Consider the following 18567-nt stretch of genomic DNA (forward strand, 5'->3'; position numbering starts at 1 on the left):
TGACCACCCAAAAGGGATTTAGGGTTTTGTATATAAAGTTGAAAAGTAAATGAGAAGCTCATTCTTGTGTGTGGCCAAAAGTAGCTCTCCTCTTCTTCTTCTTCTTCTTGTTCTTGCTTGCTTGAGCTTGTGCTTGAGAGTGGGAGTGTGAGAGTGTGAGGGAGTGAGTGTGTGAGGGTGAGGGACCATGGGGTGGAGAAGCTCTCCATCTTCTCCTCTCTTCTTCTCTTCTCTTCTCTTCTCTTCTCTTGCTCGCAGCAATGGAGCTTGGAGCGTGAAGCTTGAGGATAGAGCTTGCTTGAGGCTTGCACTTGGATCGTGGAGCTACTAGAGTGCGTGGGAGAGGAGGTAACTCGAATCGGCATGGAGGTAAGCTCACTACACCCGTAGATATGAATGGCATGTCGGCTATGTGAGAGGTAGCCATTGGTGCTCGGCTTGGAATGCTTAAAACAATAAGCGGTTTGTGGGTCTTGGCGGTTAAGCGAAGCTCCCACATTTTGGTTCCATTGCCGGGACCAACGGATTCAAGCCTTGAGCGCTTGCGTGCTTCGAATCGAGCATCGAAGTAAGGGCTTTCCCCGAACCGGTGCTTGAGATAGGTAAGAAGTGAGGAGGTTGAAGATGGTATTTGATCTCCTTGGCAAGTAGGTTTTTTACTTTTTTGAGATTTATGTTGTGAGATGGAGTAATGTAGGTATTTACTTTGTGAATTGGATGCATTAGAGTAGGAGAAAACAAAGAAAATAAGCATTAGGGTTTACTGTTGCAAAATAGGGTAAAACAGGGTAAAAATTGTGTAAAAAATGGTAAAAAGCTTGCTTATTGATGCCTAAGATCGGTAAGTGAATGATTGGGGGCATCATAAGCATTAGGGTTTACTGTTGCAAAACAGGGTAAAACAGGGCAAAAATTGTGTAAAAAATGGTAAAAAGCTTGCTTATTGATGCCTAAGATCGGTAAGTGAATGACCCGGGAAGGGGCATAAGAGCCAAGAGGCCAAGGGAGAGCTCATTTGTGACCATTTCAGTGAGAGAGAGAGAGAGAGAGAGAGAGAGCCATCGCACGATTCGCTCTGATCTCGCCATCGACAAGCCTACTACTCTATTCAAGTATATGAATCCCTTCCCCTATCCCCCTAGATAGGATCTGGAGGTTTATGCTTGCTATGATTGATTAAATTGCAAGAATCGAGCAAAATCGACCTCTCGTTGTCGTCGCCGCACCGCGTTCGGCCCGTCCGAGTGATCACTTTTGGGCTGAGTCCCAGAATTGGCCCTCGACCCTCGTTCGTTCGGCCCACTAGGCCTGAAACTCTAATTGGCCCATCGGAATCAACCATTTGGACCATCGACTAATTTGGCCCTTGGCCGTCTGAGCCATAGGATTCGACTCTCGGCCTCGTGTCATATTCCGCCCTTGGCCCAAGTGCCTTGGCCTGTCTGAGTGACCTCGCCCGAATTGACCATTCGGCCCGTCTGAGAGCCAATCTGTCCGAGCGACTTCATCCGAGTCTGCGCTCCGGCCCGTTCGAGTCTACCCTGTCCGAATCCAGAATTCGGCCCTCGGCCCATGTACCTCGGCCTGTCCGAGTGACCCATTCGGACTAGCTGGGCCGAGTGTAAATTTTTATCAAATTCTCAAAAATTTGACTTGATCCGGCTAGAGCTCAGCAGCGCAAACTGTCAAAAGTCCTTACGCTCAGAACTTAATTCTAGCACACGAATAGACGAAATCGTAGGGAGCAGCTGCTTAGCAGCTTGAAGTAGGCAGCAGCGAGACCCAGAGACCTAGATGCAAAGCGCTGAGCAGTTAAAACCTGATTGGCCAAAAACAAATGAGGCAACATATTAGAAAAACCCTGAACCCCGAAATTGACCCCAAAGGCTACGTAGAGCTAAAGGCATATTACAGATCTATCACCGGGCTGAAACTTGAAGCAAGTGGTTCAAAATTTGGCTAAACAGTCCTCCAAATTGTGCATGGTGTTTACCGTAACGGCCCTTTGGGCCGAGGGGGACTGCCCCCCCCCTCGGACCCCCGCAGAGCCCCTGAGGAAGTTGGGGAGAAAACGCGTGCCATGACAGGTCCTCCAAAACAGACCCTAGTGTAGCAATGGCTCTACACGAGCATGGATTTTCACTTGCAAAAGAGCAAACAAAATCCCGTACCTGAATAGAGACAAACAGAGACCCTAGAACCTCAATGGGCCCATCTAGCCAACAAGGGCAAAAAGATCACACTGCAAAAACACATACGTGTTGCATTCAGACTGCATCTAGTCAAAGCGGAAAGCAACGACATCAAGCTGCAATAGTGAGAATGACTAGATATGACAGTCTTGACAATAGATGCTCCTTGAATAGCACTGCACTGACGAGCCAAGACATCAGTGGAGAATCCACATCTGGTCGTGCAGTTGGGGACTCAAGGGCATTTGTCAAAAGGCTTAAATTTACAAGCCAAGACTCGGAAGATGAAGACATAGTACCACCTACTTATCTTAGGGTCAAACTCAACGCGAAGGAGAGAGCATACTATCGATGCTCTGATTGATGAAGGAGCAGATTTTAATGTCTTGACCTATGAGGCATGGACCCTACTAGGCCAACCAAAGCTGACACCGAATAATGCAACTCTTAGCCCTTATGGGGGACCTCCACAAGCACTCATAGGGAAGTGCAATATCCTTGCAACAATTGAAACTGAAAGCTTGCCTATCCTATTTCATGTTCCTCCAAATAGTGCTAAATATGGTAAGGAAACCCTCCTAGGAAGACCCTTCAAAAGGGCGACCAAGTGTGAGGCCGACTATGTAGCACAGAGGATACACTTGACACTACCGGGTGTGAGGATAGTCACAACCTTTAGCAAGGGTGACCTCATCGAACCTCGAGGGAAAGGCAAGGAAGGTGCTGACATAACAACCAAGCCTATTAACGAGAGCAAGGACTTGTTGGAAGAGTTGATACAAGCATAGGTCGAACAACGAGAACCAGTGAGTGAGGCCATGCTTGAAACAAGAAGGTCAAGAGACAATGCCAAGGATGGGCTTTGGACTTACAAATATCGTAGAAGACCCCAAAAGAACCCCAAGCCTTATAGACAAAGGTATTGATGGAGGGTCAACACAACGCCGCGATAGATATCCAAAGCGTTGCTATGTGTTCAAGGGTATTATGCAGGCAACAGATGGATTTGGGTACCAAAATCCCCTACTAAACCATCTCTATCAGCTAAAGGCAAGATTGCATCAAAAGCAATAAAGCACAGGAGGAAATCTAAGAGAAACTCTAGGTCTCGAGGCAAGAAACCAGACGTGAGTGTTCGAAAGAAAGAACCTCAGCCTAGCATGCTTAATAAGCAGATGTCATATGTAGCCATTGAGCGTGCACAAAAGCCATTATTGCCCAAAAAGCTTTTGATTTTCCAAGAGGATAACAGGCATCATAGGCACAATGTTGCTCATGGCAAGGCTGATTGCTCAACAAAGCAAATGGCACAATCGTCTAATAGCCTCGAGCAAATCATTCAGCCAGTGCCAAGTCCACTTAAGAGTCCTAGATCTCCTACATCCTCTTTTTCCAAACGGACATAGGAAGCACAACAGCGGTCATCAATGGCGGCTACTCACTCCCAATCTCTATCTCCATCAAAGCTTCCAAATATCCAAGAGGGGTGACATGACACTTACTGTAGCCCTCGGCCCAAGGATATGCATGTGCAACCCAATGTGACCAGATCAACTCATGCTCGATCTACACAGATGAATGCTCAAAGGGAAACAAAAGACGCAACCACTTCCGATCGCCCGAGGGACCTAACACCGCAATCCACCAAGAGTAGCCAGCCCACTGGACTAGCCGCTACTACTTCTAATCAGGGATCACAACAGTCACAGCCCCTTGCAGAACGTGTCCTTAGTAGTTTACCTGTGGAGGAGGTGTCGCAACCAACTTCATTAACAACTCCAGCACTTCCAAAGCTCCTAAAGCCTAGACTGGAGGAGTTAAACAAAAGGGAAGAGCTAGACTCTCCAAAAAGGGAGGTAGTTGTACCCTCACAACCTAGCAAGGCTATTCAGCAGGCCACAGCTATGTCCCGTGAGGACACACTAGAGCAGGGGAAAGTTGAGGCCCAACCAAGCACATCAATGGGACTGACCTAGTTCAAGGTCTTGAGTCATTAAGTTATGCACCTTCACTAACTAAGAAAAAGAGAAGAAAACAACGAAAACAACAGTAGTACAGGTGGTTGTAAACCCCAAGAGCATTGAGACCAAGAGTATTGTTGGAGAGCTGGGGAATAAAGCATCAAGTCCATCCACCAATGAACCCATTGATGTCTCTCCTAATAGCGGTGAAACCTCAGACACATCCGTGTGTTATGAAAAATCAAAGCAACCATTACCATCAACAGTTGCTTTCAACACTCAATCCACTAAAAATAGAACTCACATCGACCAATCAAGAGTGGATACAACGCTGTCACAACAGGGTGACAAATCTATGCCAGTCACATCCGAGGAGAACCATGAAAAAATAGCAACAAAGCCTAACGCACAATCCCCGAGAGCATGAGCAATCCTAGCGTTGACCAATCTTGCTCATTTAGGCTTGAGCCCCCAGTTATGCTAAAGCCTAGGCAAACTCCTAGAACCTTGCATGAGATAGCAACCGAGCAAGCCCTCGTTGAACATTGAAGTATCGCAGAATGCTTAACTGAGTTGGATGCTAAGCTCAAGGTGTTCGCACGTGTCTATGTCCTTGCTGACATGGGCGCATTCCCTAAGGAGCAGCTTGGAGAATACTTGCCACTTTCCCTATCCTGGGAAGAGCAAGAACATCTTAATGAGCACTATGATAGGCTCATGCATGAACGCATGCGACTCATCTCTAACGAGGAAGTCGATGAACTACGCTTAACTGTAACATTCAATGATGTGCTCTACCAACCAAATCTCTTAAAGATAGAGCAACTAAAGCGACAATCGAATGGTCAATGTCAATTTGAGAAACGTTAGTTTGAAAACCGTGTTGGAATGGCCGAACTAGGAGCCCAAATCATGACAATCTCAAAAGAGCAATTGGCCAAATGGCAGTCTCAAAGAGACCCAACCTATGTGGCACCAACTTCCCTTTGAGTGCTGACTACCATTCGGGGTATGGACTTAGCTGAACCTAGCCAAGAGAACTCTTTGTTTGATAAGGTTCTCACTGAGGAGGAGTTACATGTTGCCAGTAGACTCGAACAAGGTTCCATGCTACTCGATGTTGCAAAATATCTATCAATATTGAGTAAGCTGCCACAAGTATTGGATGTGTGTGCCACGCTCTAGTACAATCCAGAGTTCTACAATTGGCTTTTATCCTCATGAAGTGACATGGATTCATGTATATGTATGTAAATAAACAATGACTTTTGTGACCCTGTATAGACACTATCAACACACACAAGCAATAATAGTCAAGCGCAGGGAGAAGAGTTGGGGTCAACAGACTAAGCTCGTCTAGTCCTCCTCTCACCGCATGTTTAGAAGTTGTGTGACCATTTCACCTCCGGGCGGAGTGCATGCACCCCTCATTACCACCATGGGAAGCCCTCATCAACATCTCTGATGATATAGGTAGGGTGCAATCCCTTTCTATACACCTTTCCCTTTCGGGTCTATCCTTTCGAGGATGAGCCCTGCCCCAATCCATGACACCAGTCCACGTAACTCAGCGTAAGCCAAGATTTGCTAATGGCTGGAGCTTAAATGAACATCATCATGGGGGCCATCCCTCTACAACAAGCACTGCACGTCTCACCCCTCCCCTTCTTGTCATATGCACTTGATAACCCACACTATAATCCTTTCCATGCGAATGGTTTTATCCCGTATCAAGGCCTAACCCTTGGTTCGCATCTTGCAGGTCCCCCTACGAGGAAAACATGGAGAACCTAGGGCAGTTGGCTTGCAAAGATGCTCTCCGCTGTCGACGAGAACATGCAGTACATGCCCCTCTGTCGGTGCGCTACGTGCCCACCCTCAAAAGGTATGCAAAAAAACGAAGTCCCAAGCGACACCGCCTCGGATGTAGGCCGAAGAATCCCCGGGCCAGGGGAGCAGAAGCTCAAAGAAGCATGCAAGATGTGGCAACACCAGTTGCGCAAACCCCCAACAGGCGCTCGGGCACCGCGTGCTCAAAGGCTGAAAGGGCTACTTGAGACAAGGAAGAATTCGGTGCCTTGTTCAAAAGCATCTTGGAAATGGCCGCGACCAGAGACCAGACCATTCATGTCCCAGCCAACATCTTCCCTGCCCAACCACACAGGAGCCCCTCACCAGCAGAGCCTCAGTCGCCTAGCCACCCAGACTCACCCTGCTTTGTGCAAATCGAGTAGCCTCTATGATATACAAGCAGCTTAACAAGCCATCCTGCCATAACTTTTTGTCTTTTGATGATTAAAGGGGCAAAATCCCCACTTGTACACACTTCCAACACTTCCAATATCTATTGTTAATGTATGCCACGTCTTTAACAAGCAATGGAATGGGCATTGCAATCAGCATCATAATATTTTTAAAGAGTTATATCCTAACATGATTGCATTGGTTCATTGTACTTGACGCAAACAAGCATATACTCTCATGAAGTGACAAGTGGATACATGATGACACAGCTCTTCGTGCAAACGTGTTCAATGCCCAGGTCACCACAAGTGGTACTAACCACACAAAGATCCGCAACAAAGCCACGCTCCTGAACGTGAAAAATCACCCTTGCGACTGTCCACATTGCACGAACCAAAGCATAGTCATGGGCTAGGCTCTCCTCTTGGGTCAAGCTCTATAGTAAGCTCATGACGGTGGTTACCTCAATCGTACCAACATCGCAACAACGGCTTCTCTAACAATGAGGCTAGGGCACAATCATCACTATCATATCCAATTCCTGAGCCTTAGAAGCTTGACATTTCCCAGCCCATTGGAAAGCTGATAACCTCAACATATTGCAATGGTTGTACTTGGGCAAGTCAAAAAAAAAAAGGAAGAAAGAAGAAGAAGAAAGAAAGAAAACAAAACAAAACAAAAGAACGAAAAAATAAGAAGCACCCACGATCACAGCACTGCACCTAGGGGTCCTCAAATTATGTACGTCCAGTGACCTTAGTCGGCTGGCTACGTCCCCTAGTCCCCTAGCCCCCTAGCATCACCCACAATAGTTCAGGGCACATCAAGAGCGGGACAAACCTAGGGAGCTTGTCTCGCCTATGGTTAGACATGTCACCCTGACCCATTCACACAATTCCCTCTTGCACTACCTTAATACCATTGCAATCAATTGTGGTAAGCACTGTACGAATGGCCATGAAAAGTGCACTGTCTCCATCGCACCGGTCCAATGTCTCCCAGCTACCGATAGTGCAGTATCCCTGTGTTCTATTATGTTACATTGTGCAATCACAATGCACAGGATGTCGCCTACACCTTCATGTGTACTTCTTCCCACCATGGACGACTTTGCTTCATTCACATGTCCTTATGAGAAACTAGCCCGCGGTCTTTTACCTACATAATATCTAAGTATGCACGAGCACTCACATAATATCAGCACCAAAGCATATACATAGTTTGGGTCCTCAAGTGCAAGACAATCCTCTCAGCTTGCTTAGAGTTTGACATGTCTCCCAAACTAATTAAACTATGTCTTGTGCATGATAAAGAAGACTAGCACTACCCCTAGGGAGAAACCATCTATGAGAGGTTTTCAATTGCAGTTGTTGAAGACTCCAACGAATGTGTTCGCCCTTCATCAATACTCAACTCTGAATTCCTATCATTATCTATCTCCCTATAAGCTTGCCAAGAATCATCATGTACAGAATCCCCAACAAACTACCACTTGTACTCCATCAATGCAACCCCCCCAAAGAACAGCCCCACCACCAACTCCAACAACCCTACCACTTAACCCACCAACGTGCCCTACCAACACTTCGCCACGGCAACCCAGATGCCCTTGCCACCCACGTCTTCGGTGCATGCTAATGCCTGCTACCTACAACAGTGAGTGCCATGGGATTGGCACTCATCTAGGAGGGGGTAATGTTAACCCCAACACGAAGAAAACAAAAGGAAATAAAAAAGACGCAAGGCAAAGGCAAAAAAAAGGTAGCCCGACTGAAGAAAGAAGAGGAGAAAAGACCAAAAGCGCAAGGGCAACCTTAAAAAGTCCAAGGCAAATGCAAAAGGGAAAAGGTGCATTTTAAAATACAAAGGTGCATCCTGAAATCTTGTTAAAGAGTGCCAAGTGGTGGAAAATCTAGAAAGCTAAAGCAAAAGACAAAGACAAAGGTCAAGGCAAAGAGAAATGGAAAACAAAAGCGCACAAGGAAAAGCGCAAGTCAAAACTTTTGTAAAGAGCGCAAGCACATTATGGTTTAATTCAAGGAGCACCGGGCTCTCACCCGTGCAATTTGTAAATGTAGATGGGCGGTGGAAAGGAAGCTAGGAAGATAGAAGGACAATGGAAAAAATGGCCTGGCCATGTAAAAAAGGGGAAAAGGGGATGACCACCCAAAAGGGATTTAGGTTTTTGTATATAAAGTTGAAAAGTGAATGAGAAGCTGTGGAAGCTTTCGGTCAACCGCCAAGACCCACGGACCACTTATTGTTTCAAGCGTTCCAAGCTGAGCACTAATAGCTACCTCTCACATAACCGATGCGCCATCCATATCTACGGGTGTAGTGAGCTTATCTCCGTGCCGTTCGAGTTACCTCCTCTCCCACGCACTCCGATAGCTCCACAATCCAAGTGCAAGCTTCAAGCAAGCTCGATCCTCCCGCTCCAAGCTCCAAGCTCCATTGCCGCGAGCAAGACAAGAGAAGAGAAGAGAAGAGAAGAAGAGAGGAGAAGATGGATAGCTTCTTCACCCCACGGTCCCTCACCCTCACACACTCACTTCCTCACACTCTCACACTCCCTCTCTCAAGCACAAGCTCAAGCAAGCAAGAACAAGAAGAAGAAGAGGAGGAGGAGAGCTACTTTTGGCCACACACAAGAATGAGCTTCTCATTCACTTTTCAACTTTATATACAAAACCCTAAATCCCTTTTGGGTGGTTGGAGCCCCAAGAGGAACACCAAGGAAAAGGGAATTCTCTTGCAAGAAAATCTATCTTGTAACATCAACAAGCTTTTTTATTATGTTTCATATGATCACAATGAAGAAAAGAACACCAGGCACAACAAATCTTCATACATCATCATGTAGATCTCCCACGGATTTGATAGAATCAACCATATTCTTCAACATCTTCACAAAATCCATCAATAGAACAAAGAAAGCAAAGGAATACACCATCTTTGAATGGAAATACATCACATAGTATTCATCTTCAATATCTTCATAGTCTTCTCTCTCAATCTCTCATATACAATTACTCTGTTTCAGTAGAATTGGCTATCTCTGACTCTCTCTCTCTCTCTCTCTCCATCAATAATACATCATATCCTCACTACGATCTCTCAAAATAACTCTCAATAATCCTTCTTAGGTCGTGGATACCCCTCCTAAGAGGTATGTCTGATATGAGGAGTCACCAGAGCCACTACAGTGTCTTTTCATAGCTCACTACTGTCACTTCACTCTAGTCTTCACTTGAGTCTTCAGCAACTACTTCTTCCACTTCTTTCAGCTCTTTTGCACTTGTATTCACCTCTTTCCAAGGCTAGAAAACTTTCCCAAGCTACACTCTCATCCACCAGAACATATACAGAAGCATACAGAACAGTACCAGAACAGCTACAGTACAGAACAGAGACAGAAGCTCTACAGAAGACATACAGAAGGTCATCAAAACCACATAACTCATACTCAAACCATTCCAAACTTTCATAAACCATTCAATAAGCTTTCACAAGATCTCAATCTTCATCAATCAATACTCCATCCCTCCTTACAGAAGACAATTAGAACAAAACAGACCAAAACAGAACAAAACAGAAGGTATACAGAACCAATCAGAACATCACAGAACCACCAATAAACATCATGAACTTCCAAAATACAATCAATATCATCCAAAAAACTCTCAAACCACTTCTAAACCAATCAAGCATCTCATAAAATCAAGCATTCAGCTCTCAAAAACAGTAAAAATCAGCCAAAAAACAAGTCATTTCAACACTCAACATATCCCCACACTTAATAATGAAGCGTCCTCGCGACCCAGGAAAAAGGGAATACAAGTGCATTTAAAATCGCAACGTTAATCGTCAATATCTCTTCTAAAAAATAATCCATCCACCACGACCCCAAGTTATAACCTGTTTCTGATATAAAAATTCAAAGAAAGGAAAACCCTTTATATATTAACACTTCTTATTAAACAAAAAATCACAACAAATTTGTAAAGGATATAAGAGGTTTCTTCTTCTTCATCAGCATCAGCTTCAACTCTCCATCCACGACCTCAACACCACAAGTCTCCAAAATGTAGCTCGCACACGAAATCCAATCCAATAGGAAACCACCATGTTCGTTGTACATAAATGAACTCACAACACAAACACTAATACAACACAACCATCTGAATGACTCCTCCAAAAAGAGAGTTTTTCATTAAAAAGCAGCCACCATACATTGGAAAGGTATCAATGAAGATGATCCCTCTTGAAAGATTGATGTTGTCGGAAACGATCCATAGACAAAGATTCATCTACAAAGGTTTTGGGAGGATTTTGAAAAAACTGAAGACAGCACATCCTTTCCAACATGACTAAGTATCTGCTAGGCAAACAAAGGGCATGAAAATACAAAATATCCAGCTGTTGGGAATCAATGCTCACATTGACATTCATGCACAACTTTGGAATAGGCTTGGAATCATTATGAGAGTGCCTATGCATATACGCCAGGTATCAAGCAAAGTGAGCAGTTAATCTCACTGAAGGATCTGCAGACTGTGAATACTGCTGAGCAAAATGAACATATTCTGATAAGCTTGACTAGAAGCTGTCCATTCTCCTGGAATTACTGGCCAATTGATCTGAGGTCCTGTAAGGGAATCATCCGAACTCCATCCCCTTCTTCTGGAAATCTGATTATCAAACCCATCACAATCACTAACCAACTGAGGTGGTTGAGATATAGAAGTGTTAGGAGAGGGTAGTGGAATAAGGAAAAGTGGATGAAGGGAGGGATAGGAAAAATCATAAAAGGAAGAAAAGGTTAAAGAAGGAGTGGCAGAAATTTGGAGGGAATCACTAAGGAAGGGTGTTAACTAATAAATAGGAAATGTGGAGGGTACATGAAGGGATGGAGAATGACAGGATGGAGAAGGGGAAAATACCCTATCCTCAATAAAGGAACAGTATGTAAAAATGGGAATTTGAGGGAAAGAGGAAGGTTGGAAAAGAAGGGGTAAAATAGTTGTGGAATTAGATTGACAAAGGGAAAGATATATAGCATATCGGTGAGTCATTTGTTGGTAATAGAGGAGGGTAGGAACAGAAGGTCCTAAGAGAGATCGTCTATGATAGGCATCAAAGAAGGTAGAATCAAACGGATTATGTTTTGAAAGATAGGCTAAGAGATCCATCCTCAGTTGATTAGTACTCTGGGCAAAGGTAGGAGCTGTGTTTTGTCTTTGATTCAGGACCACAGAATCAATCATGGGATGCCACGAATTATCATGACAATCAGCCACTTTGGAGGAATATCTCTGGAACATGTCAGCTATGCGCAACTCCAAATGGTTGACATACAAAACAGCCTGTAAGACCACATCCCCCACATACCATGCCATATCCACCTCATCTGGAATTAACAAGTCTCCTCGTAGATACATGTATGACATCAACATGGTGTCTGGCATGACAGAATCTTCAAACACTATTCTTACTACCTCTGTCAACAACTCAGCAGACCAAGCCCCACTCCATCCATCCTCTGGAAGAGGTAAGTCCATCGTGGAAAGCTTCATGTAGAAGACCAACTTTTGTAAGTGGTAGTGGACAAAGAAAGAATGGTCTGGTGAGACATATTCCTGAAACTGCTCAAATGTAGACCATAACAAGTCCATTCTGGACTGCAATCTTTCCACTTTATCTTGGAATAGAGGACACAAAGTAGCGTGTCGTTGAAGAGCAGCCAAGTCCTGCTGTGAAAGAGAAGGAATCAAGGGAACATTAGGGCTTGGAGGAACAGAGCGGGATTTTTCCAGTTGATCTTGCAACTGCTTGATTTGGGAGGCTTGGTATGCCACTGTGTCATTAGCAATCTGTAAAGTTGAAAGTTTGTCATCTAAGATAGCTTAGAACTCTTGCGCTTCTCTGGACATTCTCTCCTTCTCCTCTGAAAGGCTAGTGACCTGTGATTGAACCTCTAGTAACTGGATCTTCAAAGAAGAGATCTCATCGCTTCGGGTGGCAACCAGTTGGGTTTGTTGTTCCATTTGCTTAAACAAATCTGCTAGGGTATCCTTAGCAAAAGCTAACTCGGATGTTGCCTTATGCAACTGGTCCTTAGACTGCATGAGTTCTTCATAAAAGGACGCGTACAGCTGTTGAACACAGGCTGTCACTAACAATTCAACAGAACTTTGAATATCTTTACAGAGGAAAGGAATTGCATCTCCTGAAACTAGACTGTTCAGGGAGGGAACTGATATGTCCAAAGATCCTTCTTGATGTGCTCTGAATATGTTATTACAAGTGAGATACCCAGGGAGATCACTGCCAGAGGTAGCAGGGATGGACACTGAAGGAAGTACGGAATGAGCTTTATCCGCTATCCGCTTCAAGCGTTTGTGCTGGATGACCAGGGGAGGCGGAGAATCATCATCCTCTATATCAATGGGTTCTGACTCATCTGAAGGTGGAGGAGGAGGTACTGGATCTGATGGAGGAGGTGGAGGCACAGGCTTCTGTAAACCTGAATAGGTCAAGAAGGCAGACAAATATGATCCATATGTGACATTGGTAACATTACCCCTAGTGACTTTGACGAAATGTTGATCCATTTTAGTGAGGAGGTAAGTGCTCCAATCAATAGCAACTCCTTTCAACACCATCTTGGAAGCTGTAAAAAGCTCTTTGGACAAGTACTGGGATGGCATTTTGGCAGGCATAAACCTGTCCTGGAGAAACTGACAGATCATCTTCCATACGGGATCAGTGATCATAGAAAAGGAAACTCCTGAAGAGTTAATCACCTTCTTAACATCTAGCATTTTCCTTGTCTGCTTTTGCAACAGCTTCAGAATCTCTTCATTAGAGAAAAGCTGACGAGTGGTAACAAAAGGTTCACCTTTGGAGGGAAGAGACAGAGCCTTCCCTAGGCCTCGAGGTGTCAAAGTCATAGAAATTCCCTGGACTAGGCCTGTCTTCTTGATGTAAGAGGCTAGAAACTCATCACATAACGACGGATCCTCTGGAAGCAATGGAAAAGAAGTAGCCACAAAAGCAGCGAGTCCCGCCTTCGTGAGAGGCTCAAAAGTAAGTAGGGAAGAGTAATCCCGACTAACTAATGGGACGTACTGGATAGGGGGAGGAGCATGAGAAGGCACCATTTAGATGGTTACACACACACCACAAACACAGACAATCAAGGAGAATGCCTGCAAAGCAACAGACAGAAAATCAAGGATAAGAGAACAACCAAAACAATAAAACGTGACTCAACCAACTAACCCCAAGCAAACCACATCCTAGAAAAAATTCGACATGACCTTGAGACAAATGCGACCGAAAGCTTCATGCTATGCATCAGACAAACACCCAAAACCCCATATCAGGCAATAAAAGAAAAAACTGCATACCATACCCGTAACCTTATCAAAGACAGTAAACCAAAACAATACCACATCTGACACATATCAAGACTACATCATTGATAAACCAGTGTTTGACTATGGAAATAACTCCAAGGACGGCGCATATCCATCCCACGAAACAGGTTCGTTAAAAAAGGGGATTAAGTGTAGTGAAGGGGAATTAATTTAATGAAGGGTTGATTTTAAGAAATTATTAAGAAATTGGTGAATTTTTATTAAGTGATAAACCTTAGCAAGAAAACGGTGGTTCCTTCTTATAAATTTAATTACCAATTATTAGGTGAAAGCGGTGCATTAATTCGAATCTCGGACTTCGATACCCAGACTGGGTCTCTAAATGCAAGTTCATTGATTACAAATTAAGGTGATGTGGAGTGCTTTTTTGCTAGCGCGTGCTCATGTGACGGCTGGTTCATTTTAATTAAAAAGTAAAGTGCCTCTTTAGCGCACGTAGCGCGTGCTAAGTGAATGGCGGGTTTATTTTAATTAAAAAGTATGTGTGTAGCGTGAATGCGCGTGGAAACTGTGGGTGAATAAATAGTTCATTTTAACAATTAATGTGTGATTAAGGGGGAAATGAAAATAAGTAAAGCACATAAAATAAATAAAGGGAAGGGGTGTGTATGTAATGCAGAAATGCGCACGAAAGAGTCCCCCAAAAGAAATGAATCTAGTAAAAGAAAAGTAAAGACCACTAACGAAACAACAAAGAGAACACCTTAGTGGGATCATTGATTGTTATGATTTTTTAGGAGTGTATGACGAGCTATTAGTATACGTGGTGTTTGTGTTGTTGGTGTGTTGTTTGTTAAGTTTGTTTGGTTGTGTTTTGTTTTTGTTGTTTTTTACTTAGTTTTTTGTTTATAAATATGGGTTCCACGTATGAAAATATTTTAAAGTGAAAAATGAATTTTAAAATGAAAAATGAATGAAAAAGGGTCAAGAGAGATGAGAGAAAATTTTTAGAAATTTTAACTATTTTTAAATGAATTTTCTACATTTGTTGGTAATTTGTGGGATAAATTGGGAAATATTTAATTTTTAAAATTTTTTGGGATGGAAATTTCCAACTGACAAATTTCCAAAAATTGGCAAAAAGCAAAGGAAATTTTTAGAAATTTTTCTGAAATTTTATTGAGTAAAAATTAATTTATAAATTAATTAAATTAGTTAAAGCAGGAAAATCAGCTTAGTTTAGTAAGCAAGCTCAAATTAAGTCAGCTAAGTCCTGTTGGTCTGTGTAAGTCGTGTAAGTCTGACTAAGTCAAATCAGGTTAGTCAAATGGAACTAGGTTAGTCTAGGTGAAGTCAAATAAGTCAGTTAGAGGGACTAAGTCAGTGGAGACTAACCTAAAGGGGGTTAGTTAACCTAAATAGGGTTAGGGTTAGGGGAAACTAACCTAACTAGGGTTAGTGGGGTGGGTTTAGGGTGACTAACCTAACTAGGGTTAAGGAAACTAACCTAACTAAGGTTAAGGGAACTAACCTAACTAAGGTTAAGGAAACTAACCTAACTAAGGTTAAGGAAACTAACCTAACTAAGGTTAAGGTAACTAACCTAACTAAGGTTAAGGTAACTTAACGATGGTTAGGTTAAGTTAAGTGGGGTTAGTTACCTGGGGTGACAAGGAGGAAGGAGGAGGAGGGGGAAGAGGAGGAGGGAGGAGGAAAAGGCAGCGGCGGCGTCTCGGGCGTCTGGCGCGGCGGCTACGCGACAACGGCGAAGGCGACGACGGGGCAGGCGACCTCGGCCTCGGCGAACGCGACGGCAGGGCGGCTACGCGGCGGCGAGGCGGGCGATTGATGTCGTCACGGTGGCAGGCTGTATGGTGGAGCGGCGGGGGGGCTCACGTGGCAGCTGCGACGGCATTCGCACGGTGAGCAGGGGCGGGTGATCGACGTTGGGCGACGGCGTGCTGGAGCAGAGGCGGGGCGGTTGACGTCGGGCGATGGCGCTACAACGGGCGAGGCACTGCTGACGGGCGCAAGGCGGCGCAGGGAGGAAGGACGGGGCACGAGGGAGAGGAAGGAGGGGAAGGAGAGGGGAGGAAGGAGGAGAAAAGGAGAAGAAGAGGAGGAGGGGGGAGAAGGAAATGGCGGGGAGGAAGAAGGAGGTAGAGAGAAGGAGAGGGAGGGCGGGAGAAGAAGGAGATGGAGGGGGGGAGCACGAACGCAGAGGGAAGGGAGAGAGGGAGGGAGGTGGTTGGGGGGGGGGGGGGGGGGGGGGGGGGAAGGGGTTGGGGAAAGAAGGGTAAGGGTAGGGGGATAGGGAAGGGTGTGGGGGGGAAAAGGGCACCCAAGGGGGGGGTGGGGTAGGGGAGCCCATGGGGTAGGGTGCCCAAGGGAGAAGGTAGGGCTAAGGGTCATGGGGTGGGTAGGGGCCCAAGAGGGACGCGTACCCCCGTCCCGCGCATGTGCGCGGGGAGGGGTAAAAAATTTGCCGTGACGGGATTGAATGGACGCCCGGATACGGGGCCGAGACACGCAGATGCGACCAGGGCGTGTTAAAACACGTAAAATTGAAAAAGGCGCGGGACGGAGCGCGTAAATACTCAAAAAATCCAAGAAAAAGTAATAACTCCCAATCCGAACGTCAAAACAAAAGGGTGTAAAAAAAAAAAGTAGGCAGGACGGCAGGGGGAAGACATGTCAAATGTGCAACGAAGTTCCGGGGGGGGGGGGTAAAGGGCGGTCACGTGCAAAAAATACAAAAAACGAACCAAAAAACGCAATTAAAAATTAATATCGGAAGATCCGTGCATCGAAATGAGGTGCAGAAAAAAGGAAAACTGTGCAGAAAGACGGGCCCGACAATCCTATCTCATCAAAACATAGTTCCGACTGAGATAAGACGCGTTCACATGGAACAAACCCAAAAAACAAACCCGAAAATAGGATCGGAAATTAATATCGGACGAACCGTTCACCGGAATGACATGCAGTAAGAAGGAAAAATGTCCGCAAGAAGGAGTGGCACAGGGGTAGCACGTTAAACTGCAGTTCCGGTGAAAGTAGGAGGGGTTCACATGTGAAAAACTCTAAAAATACGCCCAAAAACTCATTTAAAAATTAATAATTAAAAATCTAGAAGGCGAAAGAGGGTGGAGAAAAAAGGAAAAAGGTGGGGGAAGACACGAAGGACACGACTGTCAAATCAAATTGGAATTTCGATGCAAACAGGATAGGTTCACATGGAAAAATGTCAAAAAGACGCACGAAAAAGTCGTAAAAAACCGAAAAATTAATAATGGACAAACCGTGTATCGGAATGACTCGCAGTAAAAAGGGAAAAGGTCAGGAGAAAAGTGATGGGCAGGGCGATGATGTCAGATCATGGTTTCGAAGCAAGAGAAGCGCGTTCACATGGAAAACCGGCTAATTTGCGCAAAATGCTTCAAAAATTAATAACACGAAAACCATGCACTGGAACAGGGGTAGGTAAAAAGGAAAAATGGTCATTCAAAGGAGGGAACAGGGCTATAAGGTTGGATTTGGACTTCGGTGAACGTAAGATGCATTCACATGGCAGGACCTAAAAAACAGAGAATGAAGGAAAACTACAAGGGAACAGCCCCAAGGGAAGGTGGAAAATGAACGGATGGTTGGGAAGGGACCCCATGAGGGTAATAGCAAGTCATGGCATACATGCATGAGCAGGGTAAGGCATATGCAGAGGATATAAAATGTAGACGCGCAGGGACGCATCCCCACACTTAAGACCTTAACGGATAGGGTTAACCGAGCAACAGGAACCTAGGACCACGCCACAGACCATCCACTAACTTCCCCACACTTAAAACATGAACGTCACGGGGAAACAGAAGGTGTAGGATTAGAAAAACTTGGCCCATTTTGTTGAGGATCAAGATCAATTGTCGATGGCACTTCCTGTGTTGTTGTCGACTGCAGGAGGTACCAAGGCATCTTTACAGCGCACATCCTTCATGGCAGAGACCACGCAGCAGTATCCAGGGAGGTAGCCGGTTGAAGGAATCGCAGGAAATTCGTCGATGATGAGGGATACTACACTCAACTCACAGTCACTTAAATGGAATGAAAGAACAGTCACTCGCCCCATGACTAATATCACTCGAGGAAGAATGATTGAAACCCATATCTCATACCCGGTTTAAGAATCAACAAAGGAATGGTGCAGAAGGAGTATGCTGGGGTGCACAGTTGATGGTGCATTAGTGCGTCCAACCCGTCCGGCATACGTGCAAGGAGGAAGGCAAGGGAGCCTTACAGTGCAGTGCACAGAACAGGGTGACGTGTCTTGTGTTGACGGTAGAGACCCATCCCGTGGGTGTATAGGGAAACGAGAACATACCTGACTCCAATTGTCGTAACGTCCCTCAATCTCACCTCTCGGTAATTGATTGAAGAAATTCCAATCACACTCAGCCCACCCTCTGTCTCACGCTTAGTTGAGAGATACAGGAGGGCAACCATGTCCTGAAACCCATTGATGTAATCCTCACGGTCACTTGTGCAAAAATTGTATGCCTTGTGCGCATTTGATGGTGCAACTGTGCATCCCGCCCTGTGCCGGCATACGGTGCGAGAAGGAAGGCCAGGGAGCCTTATAGTGCAGTGCACAGAACAAATTGTGCTTTGTGCATTGAGAGGCCCATCCCGTGCGTGCAACACTTCATTCACACTTCTCACCTCTCATTTGATTTGAAGGGAAAAAGTGGTCTCTCGCCCCACCCTCGGTCTCACTCGTTGTTGATAGTTACAGAG

This window comes from Lygodium microphyllum, chromosome 2 (assembly GCF_053477565.2).
Source record: "Lygodium microphyllum isolate KBCC chromosome 2, Lygodium_microphyllum_v1.1.10, whole genome shotgun sequence".
Lineage (NCBI taxonomy): Eukaryota > Viridiplantae > Streptophyta > Polypodiopsida > Schizaeales > Lygodiaceae > Lygodium > Lygodium microphyllum.